Source organism: Ictidomys tridecemlineatus, chromosome 6, assembly GCF_052094955.1.
Source record: "Ictidomys tridecemlineatus isolate mIctTri1 chromosome 6, mIctTri1.hap1, whole genome shotgun sequence".
Classification (NCBI taxonomy): Eukaryota; Metazoa; Chordata; class Mammalia; order Rodentia; family Sciuridae; genus Ictidomys; species Ictidomys tridecemlineatus.
In genome coordinates, this window is record NC_135482.1 from 197,400,064 (window position 1) to 197,416,396 (window position 16,333).

General features: G+C 48.1%; 1 long non-coding RNA gene across 1 annotated transcript; it reads right to left on the minus strand.

Annotated features, from left to right (window-relative positions):
• Positions 1-3,334: 3,334 nt before the first annotated feature.
• On the minus strand, positions 3,335-16,022 carry LOC144365222 (uncharacterized). The gene is made up of 2 exons (XR_013423531.1): positions 14,411-16,022; positions 3,335-11,250 (listed from the first exon to the last, which is right to left on the minus strand). It is a non-coding gene; the product is annotated as an uncharacterized LOC144365222 (long non-coding RNA).
• Positions 16,023-16,333: the final 311 nt, after the last annotated feature.

The window sequence follows — 16,333 nt, forward strand, 5'->3', positions numbered from 1 at the left end:
ATGGCGGGCAGCACCTAATGTCCCCTCCAGGCTCTCCCATGGAGAGAAGGCTGAGGAGGTGAACCCCAGAGAAGGGGGCTGCGTGCCCAGCTGCCAGGGGACAGGCAGGCGAGGATGGTGGGAACACGAGGATGATTCTATTAAACGAGTTCACTGTACTGACCCCCCTACACTGCCTGTAGCCCCACCTGGCCTGAGGGGACAGGATAGGTCACATTCTTCAGCAAACTGAGGCAGAGGTGAAGGTCTGGCAGTCGGAGCAGGTAATGAATGATGGCGGTCCAGAGGACGAGGGCTGGTCATCAAAGAAAGACCATGGGTTGCTAAGGCTCCCCCCACGCTCCTGCCCCTTCCTGCCCTTAGGCGGGTACATGGAGAAGAAAGGGACACTCGGCTCTGGGTCCCTTCTCTTCCGAGAAGCCCACTGTCCCTATCTCTTTCCTAAATAAACCTTGCTTTCTAGGCTTGCCTCGGTGTTTCCCTGGAGTTTGATCTTCAACATGGTGGACAATGACCGTTCCTGATCTCCAAGACCAGTGTCAGAGCCACACCAGGTCAGTTCCAGGCAGTGGGAGCCGTGTGGAGGAGGGGGGCCACGGGGCAGCCTGGAAGGTGCTTCTCCCTGCGGCCCCTCCTGTCTCCTGCTGTCTGTGCCTGACCCCCACCGTGAGCTGAGCAGTTTCCTCTGTGGAGCGTCCCCATGTTGTGCTCTTGGGCCCAGAGCAAAGGCGTCTATGGACTGAGATCTTTGAAACGGCGACCCCAAGTAAACTTTCCTTCCTCTGAGTCATCGTTGTCAGGTGTTTTGGTCTCAGAGATGCAAAAGCTGACTAACACAAATCAGAAAAGAGAGAGAACAAGCCAGCCAGCCCGGGGGAAAGCCTCTGGTGTGCTGTGTACACCAGAAGGCCCCCGCCCTTTGGGAAGGCAACTTGGCCATGCATGTGAGAAACAGTCACCCATTCACTCTGCTCCTAGGACCTATCCTAAAGACAACTCAAAATTCAGAAAAAAGCACTATGAAAAACAATTTCCATTACAGCATGGCCATCGTAACAAATATGTCAGATAACTCATCTGCCCAATGTCAAGAAAATGGTTACTCCCAACAGCCCAGGCCAGGAGTGAGAGTAAAATCACTTCTTCCCTGTGCCTCATGGAGCATGGCCTGGCCATTCAGAAAGCACACCTCGCTGGTCGACGACAGAGCTGAAGCCCGCACAGACGGACGAGCACCACCAGGGCATCAGCCCCGCTGGAGTGAGCCTTCTGGAGCCTTGGATGTGCTGTTTGGAAGTGTTCCTACCAGGAGGAGCTACCTGTTATCTGTAAAGATTTGTCTGAAAAGAGCAAGAGACCAGTGCAACTATAATAAAACATTAAGCATGCTTAACCGAGCCTTGGGATTATAGATGTTTTTCCTTCTTTGTACTTTATTTTATTTTCCCAATTTTCCATAAATAGCATTATGTTTATAATCAAGAAAAACTGAAATGGTATCGTCAGCCCAGCTCCACATGTTCAGCTCCCTTCATCAGTCGGTCTCAGGACTTCCACGGGTTCCATCTTTCAGTCTCATGAGAGCGTGCTAATCAGTTTTCATGCTCGTGGTGGAACCGGCTGGAGAACATTCTCCACAGTTCAACACTCAAGAGCACTGTGTCACTTCCACATTCCACAAGACGATGCTTCCCCCCATTGCTTTGCTAACTCGTAGAGATCTGGAAATGATATTTAGGCGGTGAATGTAACTTGAGTTTTATTGAAATAAGCACAGACTCACATGCAGTTGTGCAAAATAACATGCTCACCTTTGCTCAGCCTCCACCAGTGGTGACACCTTCCAAAGCTCCACACAGTACAGACTCACAGCAAGGAGGGGACATGGCCTGTCTACCTACCTTGCTCGGGCTCCCCAGGTTGGCTTGCGACTCTGCGTGTGTTGAGTTCTGCCAGGCTCCCATCACGTGTACGTCTGCACATCTGTGACCACAGTGCAGACCCAGAACCATGCCACTGGAATGGGGGTCCCTCGGACCCCTCGCTCGGACCCTCAAGTTACAAGTGATGTAACCCCTCTCTGGCCACGTGGACTCCCTCTAAGGCTCCCCCTTCACTCTGCACATTCTAGCTTTACAGTCAGCGCTTGTGAAATGAATAAGACCCCGACATCTAACATCTGCAAACCCCAAGATCACTATGGAAGGGAAATTGGAGCAGGGAGAGCCGTCCCCCACCACTGTGAACCACACACTAGGAGAGAGTCTGAGCTGATGTCACACTGGAAAATGGCACTCCATCCCAGGACATCCTCCTCTCAAAGAAACCCATGAACTTTTCAATCTGATTGTTCTTTTGTTTTGTGGTAGTGGGAATTGAACCCAGGACCACCCACACTGAACTATTTTTTTTGAGAAAAGATCTCACCAAGTTGCCCAAGCTGGCTTCTAACTTGCAATCCTCCTTCCTCAGCCTCCTGGGTAGATGGGATCACAGACATGCACCACCTTGCCTGGCTGAGGACTTCTCATTCTATGCCCATTTCTCTAGGCTAGTTTTACAGCATTGTCTGGGTAGAATGAACAGCCCCTATTTACTCACAAATCACACTCAGCACTCCCTGGCATGCAAAGAGAATTCTCTAGGAAGGAGGAGAAAATAAATCTTCAAGTTTCCCCAAGTGCCTCTGGGCCAGACAGCTGCAGCTGATGGTGGTGGGCCCAGCTCCTCACCAGGTACCCATCTGCCAAGAGGTGGCAGGTGCTCAGTCTCTGGCCCAAAGAGGGAAACAAAGTACAGACCCTCCTTGGAAGCCAGTAACCGAGGAGCTGGACTGGACAGGCTCTCCCTGTTGTGCACTGGGCCAGCGGAGCCACTGTCATGGGAGAGTGACCCTTGTTATCCAAGGACATTGGCCCTGACAACCCTGTAAATCCAGAGCCACCAAGCACCGATGGGACACAAGTCACTTAATGGACCACTGCTGTGCCCGGGGGTGGTGATGAGTGAACGTAGCTACAGGGTACCGTCGGTTGGGGTGACCCCAGAAACAGCTTCACACACAAAATTCAGGCAATCGGCCTCTCTCTAGAGTAGTAAGAATGGTCGTTAGGAGGGTGGACGCACGCTCCCCACAGAGCACCTGCCAGCAGCTCGGGAGGCCCTGGAAGCTCAGGGGCCCCGGTTTCGGGTGAGGGCTTTCCACCAGCTTACAGAGGACCACCTTCAGGGCCCCGCCCTTCTGAGCTCACGTGATCCTAACTCCATCTGCCGCAGCCCTGCTGGCTGGGCAAAATAACCATAGGTGGGGGGGGTGACGAATAACTTCTGTAGATTGATACAGCAGGAATAGGAGCCGTTTATTGTAGGACAACAGAGCTATTTATACATTTTGCACAGCTTATCTTAATTAGCATAAACTAGATACATCAGTCAACCAATAAGGAATCTCCACACTTAATGGCTTGCTTTTGTTACTTTTCAAACCACTCCCTCTGGCATTTTGCCAGGCACCATCCAGACTTGTTTACGAACTCTAACATTCCCCTGGCAAAATACCAGGTGTTATTTTGACTTGTTTACAGACCTTAACATTTCCCCCTTTTGTTTAATTTAAATAATGACCATAGTGGTTTTTACAGAAACATCATAAATAACCTGCTACAAACAGAAAGTGAGGATACAAAATGTAACAATACCAAGCCAATTGATGGCTCCATGCAAGAAGCCCTTGGAAAAATTATACCAGCAATTACACCATTAGCAAAGATATCAAGTTACAATTTGTTGTAGATTACAATTTGTTGTCTCAGTCCAAGTAAAGCAATGTCTCAACAGATTAACTCACGGTCCAGGTAAATCACAGTCCAGGTCTGCAGGCAGCTAGCTTAAATCACAGTCCAGGTAAGTTCTGCAGGCAGCTAGCTTGATCCGAAGTTCTCAGCCGCAGTCTCGTCCGGTTTTCAGCAACACTGGAATTCTTCCACCACTGGGATGAAGACAGGAACTCCGGATGGCTAAAGAAAATCTTGTAGCATTCCACTAAGAACACAACCTTCTGAACAATTTAGTACATTATCTCAAGGTTTTTTACATTTGAAATAAGCCTTAATAGTGCTCATTACTCATTAGCTTCCAGGTGTGGGAGAACCATTGTAGTTTAGTTATTGGCATTGAAAATGACCAAACATCAGGGATGCCGGTAGCGTCTTCTGCCAGCTATAGTGTCCCGGGCAGCCCCAGATGGCCCTGGGGAGTGTCCTGGACTCAAACTGCTTCCGGGCACAGGGAGCAAGAGCCTGTGAGACCGTGCCTCCGGGTCAGGTTTGGATTTGGGCTCTGCAGTGGCATCCTGCTCGCTCCCGGGCGGGGAGCAGGGAAGAGCCCGCTGCCGCCGCTTGGAAAAACCTTGCTGTGCCACGACCCGCTCGCGCACATGGCAGCCGCCACATGGATTCACGCACCCTCCAGTAACGAAAAGTATTCAGTAATAGCCTTTTGCTGCAACTTTTTTTTTTTTGATAATCCTTTTTTTTCCTGAACTTTCTTTTTCTTTTTCTTTCTGACTGGAGTTCCTGGGCTTTTATCAACACATGCCCTAATTGCTCTTGGTTCCACTGGGGTGTCTCTTTCCCTTATCAATTTACTTCTCACCCCTTCCATATTTCCATCACAAAGACAAAACAATACACTTAGACAAAATAAGACACAAATATACTGTATCAATCTTCTCCATTTTCTTGAAATGGCCATTTTTCTTCTCGCCCTATCTATCTAGGGACGAGCAGATTGCTCCCGTCCTATCTTTGGACGGGCAGCTTTTTTTCGTCACTTACCCCCGAGTGTCCCGGGGCTCCCTGTAACGGGCCACCATCTGCCGCAGTCCTGCTGCAGCAGAATGGGGGGGGGTGACGAACAACTCTTGTAGATTGATATAGCAGGAGAGGGAGCCGTTTATTGTAGGACAACAGAGCTATTTATACATTTTGCACAGCTTATCTTAATTAGCATAAACTAGATACATCAGTCAACCAATAAGGAATCTCCACACTTAACGGCTCGCTTTTGTTACTTTTCAAACCACTCCCTCTGGCATTTTGCCAGGCACCATCCAGACTTGTTTACAAACTCTAACATTCCCCTGGCAAAATACCACGTGTTATTTTGACTTGTCTACAGACCTTCACATCCATCCTTGAAGACCTCCAGGTATAGCCCACTGGGGCCAGGACTCGACATATGAATTCGGGGAGACGTGACCAGCCCCTAACGGGAGGCGTCCAGAAGGATAAGCTCTAATGAAATTAGAAAAGTCATTCAAGGCTCATCTTAAAGGTCACACTCAGAGCTCCAGCTTCTGGCCGGCCAGAGACGTCAGAGTGCGGTAGGGAACCCAGGCCTGGGGCAGGCGCGGCTGCGTGTCGGCCTCTGTGGGATGTGGAGGCCAGTTTCTGAGGGTGCCGTTCACCCCCAGCCCTGGCACCCCGGAACCCTCCACGCCCAACAGAAGAGGAGTGTGTCAGAGGCATCGGAGCTGACGCAGCAAACCACTGAAACCTGGACAGGCCCCTCCACCCTCCCCTTCCTCCTTCCCCACCAGCACTTTAAAGACCCTCTGCTCACACAGATTTCATTCGCGAAAGACCCTGGAAATTGCAGCCATGTGTGCTGAACAGGGCTGTGGGCCTTCCTCAACACCAAGTTGGGTTTCTGGGCCTCTTTCACTCCTAGACTTTCTTTAGAAAATTAAGGTGGGAATTTAAAAAGAGACGAGAATACTAAGGTGGAGGGCAGGGTTGGATGGAGAGTGGTCACAGATGAGATGTTTTGGGAAAAAGACACATAACATCAGCACAAAATACGTCGAGCTTTGGTACTGGGATTCCAGACACCGTCTCCTCCTCCTCCTGCAGCTATGTGGCCAACACAGCTCGGTGGTGTGTTTTCAGTGATGTTCCACAAATGTTTCTGTCCTTGCCTGTGGCCCCCGACTCTGGAGCAGCTCTAGGACAGCAATCGGGTCTTGGATAGGTGCTCCTGACCAGTGGGAACTGGGCTGCCTGCTATTTGAGAACTGAAGAGTTCTAACCCCCACACACCGAGAGCACAGACCTCGGAGACTGAGGCCACCTGCATCGCTTGTCTTTTCATCAGGAGGCAAGTGTTGGCAGCCTCAGCCTGAAAGTCCAGGTCATCGAGGAGCAGGAGCACTTGCCCTCTGAGGGCGTTGGTGGCCTGCCTAGACAGTGGCCCCCACAGGCCTTGGCTCTGCCGGAGCCTCAGACTCACCACCTGCAGAGAAGTGAGATGGTGTCGCTGCAGCCCACTCAGGGCACAGTCCAGTCAGGAGTGCAGTGGGCTTGTCCAGCGTGAGGCACGAGGCAGGTGTGAACAGCAGGTCCCCCTGGGCCACCACGCACTTTCAAAAGTGGCCTCATGGATGGCCAAACCAATTGGCCTGTTCGTGCAGAATCACTGGTGAGCAGCCTGGCAGGATACCCAAGCCAGACCTGGTGCAGGCTTCCCCTGCTCCTCCTGCCCAGGTGGAGGCACTGGACCCACTGGACCCATTCCACCCAGCCGACTGAGTGCCCCTCGGCTCGGCCACCTCCTTTCTGTGTCTTTCTAAAATCCCAAATGAGTAAAAACTGGAGTCCAAGGCTGCAACTACATCACTCGATCCAACATCTAAGTAAGACGAGAAGCAATGAAAGACCAGAATCCGCCTTTCGGGAGGCGAGTTTCCTGTTGTCCACCCTGACAGGGAAGCCAGAGTCCTCAGGAAGGAGGTGTGTGGTCCCCGGCTGTGCGTGTCCTGGGCCCTTGTCATTGGGCATCTCCTGCCTTCCAGTCTTTGTCACTGATCCAAACGTTCAATTCAGAAAAATCAGATTCAGGAAGATGACGGGGCCACCCGCTCCCCCCAGCACAGGAGCATTTATTTTTTGCTGCGAAGAGGATTAAAACACACATGAGAAGGAGCATGCACTCCCTGGCGTCCCGGGTAAAATTACCGGCCGCTAAATCGCAAAGACATTAAAGTCATAAATCTTCCCTACGGTGGAAAGCCAGCCAGTCCCACAGTGGCCCTCCCAGGTGGGCGAGGAGGGTGGAGAGAGCCGAGAGGGGCAGAGGAGGCCGACAAGGGCACTGATGTTTCTCCCTTAACGACGACAAAACCGGCCATAAACCGCGGTTCCTCCTGCTCATCCATCCCTGACCACTAAATCCTATTGCAAAAGTGCACCCCTCGGGCGAAACTGCCCCCAAACCAGATATTGCACAGAGGCCAGGCACGCCCAGGGGACGGGGAGTCCCTGCAACCAGAGCTGGAGGACACGGTGACGATCCTTCCTGCAAGTGAATGAAGAAGACCTCAGGACTTCACCCACACTCTCTCTCCTTCCAGTTATTACCAGGAGCAAGGAAAACGTCTTTCTTAGAATAGGAACCTGCCCACCTCATATCCTATCTCCCCACAAGAGACAGAAAATAAATCACGGAGGTGAACCATTGCACCAACTTCTCCCCCACAGCACCGTGTCCGCGTTGCACCGTGGCGCAGCACTTAGAGACAACCAGCGGCGAGCCGGGATGAGTGTCAGGGCACCCGCGGACAGAAACACCTCCCTGGGAGTGGAAATGGACACCCCAGAAGCCAGCTCCAGACGGGCTGCTCACATGGCCAGGACCAAGCCCCACAGGGCATGTGCCCGAGGTACCCCAGGACAGGAGCTCTGCCACCCATTGATCCCTCAAGAGGCCAGGCAAGGGGAATGGCAGCTCACAGGATGACCAACTGAATTGTCCCAATGGTGCCTACATTCACTTCATTCCTGGAAATCCCAGGCTCATGGCCCCTGACCTTCCCTGGCCAGGCCGGGTGCTGCTGGCCACCGCCGCAGACACACTAGGATGGCCAACGAGATAAAACAGCACAGCCGAGCTCAGGGCTGCCCACGGACATCCTACAGCCAAACTGTTATTTTAATGATTATTCATTTTCTTTGTGTCCCATTGTGTCAGGAAGGCAAGCTTGCTTAGAGTCGTTCTAAAAGCAAAGAAAAATAAACAGCCAAAGCCGAGAGCTTGCTGATATTCACGATTAGAGACGGGAGACCCTGTTTACAAACAGCAAGACACTCCAGATCTGTGACTCAAGTCCAATCACTTGACGTTGGCACCTTGGAGAAATCAATATTCACAACGTGCCAACAGATTTGATGCACTGTGTCCCTTGACTGCACTCAAGGGACTGGATTTTTTTCGGATTCATATATATCTGTTCACTTGTAAGCTAGCTGTGTATTTAAGGCCACACAATAAATTAAGCGTGGCACTTTGATACATGAACCACATTCATCTACGATTTCTAGGAATAGATTCTAAATCAAATATTGCATAAAAAGTGGCAGCACTGCCCGTCAACCTCTTCCCTCTCGAGCTTTATTTTTGCAGAGTCATGTGCTAATATTTACCACTTCATGAAGTTCAAAAGATTGTGATTAGACAGAGCTTCCGGTGAGCCTTTGCCTCACTGGGCTTTATTCCAGGGCTCTCTTCTATCGTTTCATCTTGGTCACTTAACTGTTTCTGTTTTTGGCAGGGTCTCACTAAGTGGCTGAGGCTGGCCTCAAATTCCCAACTGCCCCTGCCTCAGCCTCCTGAGTGTGCGGCTCCTTGTTAGATACAGGAGTCTCCAGTGATTCGGGGTCAGTTAAGGCTATTCCTGAACATCACCCCAGATTCACAACTAGGAAACTCACACGGTGGCCTACCCCAGGCATCACGGGGGGACTCCAGCGCACGTCAGTTTTCCAATGGAGTTGAAAACTAAGCCACGCCACCTTTACCCACAGACCACCAAGTCCCTGAGCTCCCGGAACCCGCAGCGGCACCTCTAAGCTTGAGAAGAGAGAAAAGTGCCATCACGATCCAGCTCAGCCCTGGAGCTTCATAAGCACCTAGATGGCTTTCAATTCTGATTACACACTTGGTAGCTCCTTATATATGTAATACTAACGCAGGTGCAGCTCACGTAATCTTGAACTTATTTTTAAAATCATTTAAATACATAAAAATAAATTGTAAAATAAGAAACCTAGTTTTTGTATGATAGTTATTAACTCTACCTGTTAAGAACTATCAATCACTGATTTTAACTGCAAGACAATGAGCACGGAACTTGTTAGATCCTCCAGTAGGAGGGTCCCCAGGTCACGTGGCACTTCTGTGTGCAGTTGGGGAGCTTTTCCACCGTCTTCCAGAGTGGCCACACTGATCCTCGTCCTCACAGGCAGGGTGCAAGCTTCCCTTTTTGCCACGACCTTTCTGACACTTGTTATCTTGTTTTTAATGACAGCTGCCCTAACAGGTGAGAGGTGAGACCTCCTTGTGGTTTGGGTGATCAGTGACATGGAGCCTCTGTCATGCACCTCTTGGCCACTTGTATGTCTTCTTTGGAAAAAATGCCAACTCGGGTCCTTTGTCCATTGTTGAATTAATTACTTGGGGAGTTTGCTACCGTGTTGCATGAGTCCCTTACGTGTTTCAGGTATGAGCTCTTAGCAGACGTGCAGTAAGCATGTACCTCCTCCTCCCGGAGGCTGCCACTCCCTTCTCTGACGGGCTCCCTGGCTGTGTAGAAGCTTCTAACTTCAATGTAGCTCCATTGTTTATTTTTGTCTTTATTGATTATGCTTTTGGTGTGATACCCCCCCCCCAAACCATTGCAGGATTAATATCAAAGGGATTTTACCCTTGTGTTTTCCTCTAAGAGGGTTCTAGTTTCAGGCCTTATATTGAGGTTTCTAATCCATTTTGAGTTGACTTCTGCTTATGGTGACAAGGCCAAGTTTCCTTCTTTGGCCACAGATATCCAGTTTTTCCAATACCATCTGGGGAGGAGTCTGTCACCTCCCCATTCATACATGCCAATCAACCAGTGTGATCCCCCCACATCAGGCGAATGAAGAAACACAGGACCATCTCCACCGATGAAGAAAAGGCACTGAGTGAACGAAGCTTGACATTCTTTCATGCTAAAAATGCTCAAGAAAATAGGCCCAGCAGGGAATTCCCTCAACAGAAAGAAGATCACGTACAAACATGCCACAGCTCATGTAGTAGTCAATGGGGGAAGCACAGTGCTTTTCCTCCAAGACCCAGTACACCCAGGGACCCCGCGCTCACCACTCCCTCCCAGTATGGAACTGTAGGATTGGGAAGAGAGAGGGAAAGGGCATGCCAAGCAGAAAGGGAAATGGAAAGCCATCCCTGTTTGGAAATGATATGCTCTTACACAGAAAATAATTTTTCCCCCGAAGATAACACGGGGGAAAAATAGAATAAGTCAGTTCAATCAACTAACAGGACACAAAACCAGCACACAAAGTAAATCAAATTCCTTGTCACAAAAAAAGTCTCTCTGAGAAAGAAACCAAAAAGACAATCCCATTTGCAAAAGCATCACAAGTAATAAAATGTAAAACAAGGAAGTGAGCGATCCATACAGGGATAACTTATAAAACATTGATGAAGAAATGGAGGAAAACACCAACAAATGGAAAGCTGTGCAGCGTCCACGGACTCAAAGACAGTGTCAAAATGCCCCTGCCACCCAGAGCCACCTGCAGATTCAGGGACTCTATCAACATCCCCATGGTATTTTTTCACAGAAACAGAAAAATTTCTAAAATGAAACCACAAAGGACCCGAATACCAAAGCAGCCTTGAGAAAGACAAACGCAATGCCACTCTAGCTCCTGCCAGCACCCTGGCCTGGAGAAGGGCGTAGTTGCCTGCCTTGCTAAACAGAGGAAGAACCCCTGGGTGTCGAGAGCCACAGCCAGTGGGAATGGCCCCTGGCATTCTGCCAGAAGTCATGGTTGAGAGGCGAGCCATTAAGATGATGCTGGATTGAAACAGGCTGCGTATTCAACTGTATGTAGACCCCTGCTGTCCGCCTCGGGCGCCCGCTGCTTTGGAGTTCTCGGGGGGTTCTCGTTGGTTGGTGAGGTTCCGGTGGAGGGAGATCCTGTTGGTGTGTGGTGTTCCTGGAAGGGCTGCATGGGTGGCGTTTGGGGGATTTCGGAAATAAAGTTTGTTCCTCTTGAGTGGCTCGTGATTTGTGCCCAGCCAGACTGCGGCACCTGGGCTCTCTGACAAGCTGGTGAGGTTCCTGAGGTGAACCTGCTCCCCGAGACCCATGCACCGTGGCCCTCAGGAACTGAGTGTCCCTGACTTCTGCCCCTGTAAAGAAAGCAAGAGCCATCAGCAGAGAGGACCCCAGCTGGGGACCGCCAGCCCTCTCTTCTGTGCTCTGGGGCAGCACACAGGCCTCCAACATGAACAGGAACCTAGGGACTCGGTTCTCCCTGCAAGGTGGCTGCAGAGGCTCAGCCCTGGGTCCCCCTGCAGCTGGAGCTCACCTGAGGGCCTCAGAAGCACCCGGAGGCCCAGCTGCTCCCCAAGGCCATCCACCCCAGGACAAGGGCCTTCTCATCACCCAGCTTGCTCTCTCCTCCTGTCATGGCACCTGGGAACTGCTGTCCCCTTCAGAGGCCTGTGTGCACAACCGGCCTCTGTTCCCACAGAACAGCTTGCTCAGAAATGTACCAGAATAGCTAGTGCTTTTGTTCACAGGTGCATAAACACACACGTGTGCACACAGGCACACACACACGTGCACATACGCTCACGCACACACAGGGGTTCCCTGCTCATTCTCCCCTTACCGATAGAAACTCTTCTTAACCTGCACTCAGCACAGTGATCAAGTGCCTTTTCATTTTGTGTGTTTAAAAACACACCAGAGGGGCTGGGGTGTGGCTCAGTGGTGGAGCGCTTGCCTAGCACATGTGAGGCACTGGGTTCAATCCTCAGCACCACATAAAAATAAATAAATAAAAGTATTGTGTCCATCTACAACTAAATACACACACACACACACACACACACACACACACACACACACACACATATATTTTAAAAAACTACACCAGAATATAAAATCAACACCCATAAAGCAAATGTATTTTTGTATATCAGGGACAAATCCTCTGAAAGGGAAAGGAGAAAAAGTACCCCATCTACAATAGCCTCAAAATAAATAAATAAACAGAATACTTGGGAGTCAATTTAGTGAAAAATCTATATAATGAAAATTATAGAACCCTAAAGAAAGAAGTCAAAGAAGACTTTAGAAGATGAAAAGATCTACCTTGTTCTTGGATAAGCAGAACTAATATTATCAAAATGACCATACTACCAAAATTACTATACAGATTTAATGCAATTCCAATCAAAATCCCCATGATATTCCTCATAGAAATAGAAAAATCAATCATGAAATTCATCTGGAAAAATAAGAGACCCAGATCAGCTAAAGCAATCCTTAGCAGGAAGAGTGAAGCAGGTGGCATCACTATACCAGACCTGAAACTATACTACAGAATAAAAATAATAAAAACAGCATGGTATTGGCACCAAAACAGAGTGGTAGACCAATAGTACAAAAAAGAGGACACAGACTAACCCACAAAATTACAATTATCTTATAACAGAAACAGTGCCAAGAATGTGCATTGGAGAAAAGACAGCCTCTTCAACATGTGGTGCTGGGAAATCTGGAAATCCATATGCAACAAAATGAAATTAAACCCCTATCTCTCACCATGCACAAAACTCAACTCAAAGTGGATCAAGGACCTAGGAATAAAACCAGAGACACTGTGTCTATTAGAAGAAAAAGTAGGCCCTGATCTCCATCATGTGGAATTAGGCCCCAACTAAGAATCAATAAATGGGATGGACTCAAGCTAAAAAGTTTCTTCTCAGCAAAAGAAACAATCTGTGAGGTGAATAGAGCCTACATCTTGGGAGCAAATCTTTACCCCTCACACATCAGATAGAGCCCTAATCTCTAGGGTATATAAAGAAATCAAAAAACTAAGCACCAAAAAAACAAATAACCCAAACAATAAATGGGCCTAGGACCTGAATAGACACTTCTCAGAAGATGATGTACAATCAATCAATCAACAAATACATGAAAAAAACTGTTCATCATCGCTAGCAATTAGAGAAATGCAAATCAAAAATACTCTAAGATTTCATCTCACTCCAGTCAGAATGGCAGCTATTAAGAATACAAACAACAATAAGTGTTGGTGAGGATGTGAGGAAAAAGGCACACTCATACATTGCTGGTGGGACTGCAAATTGGTACAGCCAATATGGAAAGCAGTATGGAGATTTCTTGGAAAATTGGGAATGGAACCGCTATGTGACCCAGCTATGCCTTTCCTCAAACTATACCCAAAACAGCACACTACAGGGACACAGCCACATCAATGTTTATAGCAGCACAATTCACAATAGCTAAACTGTGGAACCAACCTAGATGCCCTTCAGCAGATGAATGGATAAAAAAAAAAGTGACATATATACACAATGGAATATTACTCAGCAGTAAAAGAGAATAAAATCATGGCATTTGCAGGTAAATGGATGGAGTTGGAGAAGATAATGCTAAGTGAAGTTAGCCTATCCCAAAAAACCAAATGCCAAATGTTTTCTTTGATATAAGGAGGCTGATTCATAGTGGGTAGGAGAGGGAACATGGGAGGAATAGAGAAGCTCTAGATAGGGCAGAGGGGTGGTGCCAAGGTCAATGCTTGGCACCAGAATCACAAGCCACCACACAGCTTTGTAGATTCAAACAGCAATTCTTTATTCCAGCTCTCACACCGCCTCCACACAGGTCCAGGGGCAATCGCGTTCTGCTGTCTGCCTGCACAATTCACCTACTCCAAATCCCATTTTAATCTCAGGAGAACTCAACGGGAACAAGCAGCAGGAACACCCTAATCCCAGCAATAATCTTCAACTTCCAACTTCCCTAAAACCCATTATCTTAAACTGGCAACGCCTTAAACTCAAGGAGCTGGTTACTTCCTCAAACCTGATCAGCTCTAAACCCGGATCCGCCTTGGTCCTTGAGCAAGGTCACCTTATTAAAGCATGCATGCAATGTCCCATAGAATGTCCTCTAAGCAGCATGGGGTACGCTTGGCAAGGAAATTTCGATGCGTCATTCCTACTTGGTAATGGCCCTCAGCAGGGTGGGAGGGGAAGGGAGGGGGCAGGGATTAGAAATGATGATGGAATATGATGAACATCATTATCCAAAGTACAGGTATGAAGACATAAATTGGTGTGAATATACTTTGGATACAACCAGAGATATGAGAAATTGTGCTCAATATGAATAATAATAATTGTAATACATTCTGCTGTCACATATAAATATATATGTGTGTGTGTATATATACACACACACACAAATACACACACACACACACATACATATCTCCAAAATTAATAAATAAATAAATAGATGAAAACACACCAGAGCAAACCTTCCTGTCCTCCGCTCTTGGTTCCATGTTAGTGCTGGTGAATCTGACCGGAGGGTTGTTTAAAGATCTCTTTGGAAAATGCAGTTACTGATGTCACCGTCTGGGGGAGTAACTGGCATGTGATCTGGGGATCTTTGCTTCTCACCACACACAGGTGGCTCACTGGCTGCGGAATCGAGAGTCTCCATCCACCACAGAAAGCTCAGGATCTGAAGCTCATCTTCATTCAGCAGTCCGCACGCCAGTCTTCCATCCCCAACCCTCCCAGGGGAAAACCTTAGAGCACACTCATTACCAGGGGTCCGACTCCAGGCAGCACAGGTGCGTTAAGCTTTTAACTTTCTACAAGAATGTCCACAGAGAAGCTTAAGTTAGATGCAATCAACAGAAAGCCGATTGACATAAAGGCTCTCAGCTGGTCCGCAACCATTTGGGAGACCATAAAGTAGATCTGACAAACCCGTGCCAGGGCCCTCCATCCCTGGAGCACTAGGGGAAGCCAAAGTGAGGAAACGGATCCACGCCACGTTGTGCATTTAGGTAGCAACTGTTGGCCTGATTACTCTCGGTGACGACTTCCCAGTCTCTTGAGCTGAATAATGACCGTTACTGCCTCATTTCGCCACCTGCGATCCACAGTAACTAAAGATGCCAAGCACTTTTCACTCACACCAAATACTGCACTCAGTTCCTCCAAGAGTCTCTGGGCCTCAAAGGAGAGAGAAATACAAAGAGACCCACAACCTTACCTTCTCTGCAGAAATGCCTCTTCCCATGTGTGCCCCGGAACTCAGGTTGTTCCCATCTACTCTCTGTGTCCTACAGACCCTCAGCTATGTCACCTTACCTATCTGTCATCTATCCATCTCTCTCTCTCTCTCTCTCTCTCCCCGTCTCTTCATGGACCTCCAGGCTTTCAAATACAAACCCAAGTCTGTCCCTGGTGTCCATCTCTTAAAGCAGAGAGATTACCAATACAGGGCTCCCCAGCCTCAAAATTAGACCACCCTCGATAGACATTCATCAGACCCCTTTCTTCTGTATCCCCCCTCGTGCTGCAGGATAAAGGGCAGAGGTCCTATTCACTGGACCACAATCGGGATTTTCTCCTTGTTCAAATTGAGGAGCACAACAATAGGCCCCCTGAACCTCTGAATTGAGTGTCCACCATGGATGACAGGTTCTACTCCTACTGTCCCCAACTGCACAGCCCCTCCCATTTCTAATCACACTGTGAGAAATCTGTGACAGGCTTCATTTTAACTTCTAAAAGGTTGAATTTGACAGTCTGTGCAATAAACATCTGCAGTGCTTTTGTCTCCTAACTGCGAGAACCTAATACAAATCCTTGTTTCCTGTCAGATTTTATGTATATGTGTGTACATCAGCATGTTGTATGCTGTGTTTACATATGTGCCTGGGTCTGTAAACCACGTGCATGTTACCAAAATTGGCATGTAGATAAATGAGCACTCAGGAATCTAAAAGTAATGGATCCAAGTGCCTTTCAGCTCACATGACTGAAGGTGGTTAAGCAGATCAGAGTAAAGATGTCTTTAAAGTTACTAACTCAGACCGCTTTCTAGTTTGTCAAGCAATCAATAAGTGTGGGTTTCGATAAAAGGTTTAAAATGTAATGTCTATTACTTCTAGGATTGTTCTTCAGCAGAAAAAAAGACGGCTTAAAACATTAAGTAGTCTTATCTGATATGGGGATTTTCCTAGGTAACCTAAATTTAGTAGCTTAAATGAGTAAATTAGATTTAATGAAAATGGGATAATCTTCCTAAATGTTTGTTAAAGAAGATATCAGATTAATTTGCAAAGTTAAAATACTTAAACATCAACTGTCAAATATGAATCCAAGTACTTGTGGATCCCTAAATTCTATAAAATAACATATTTTGGGGTCT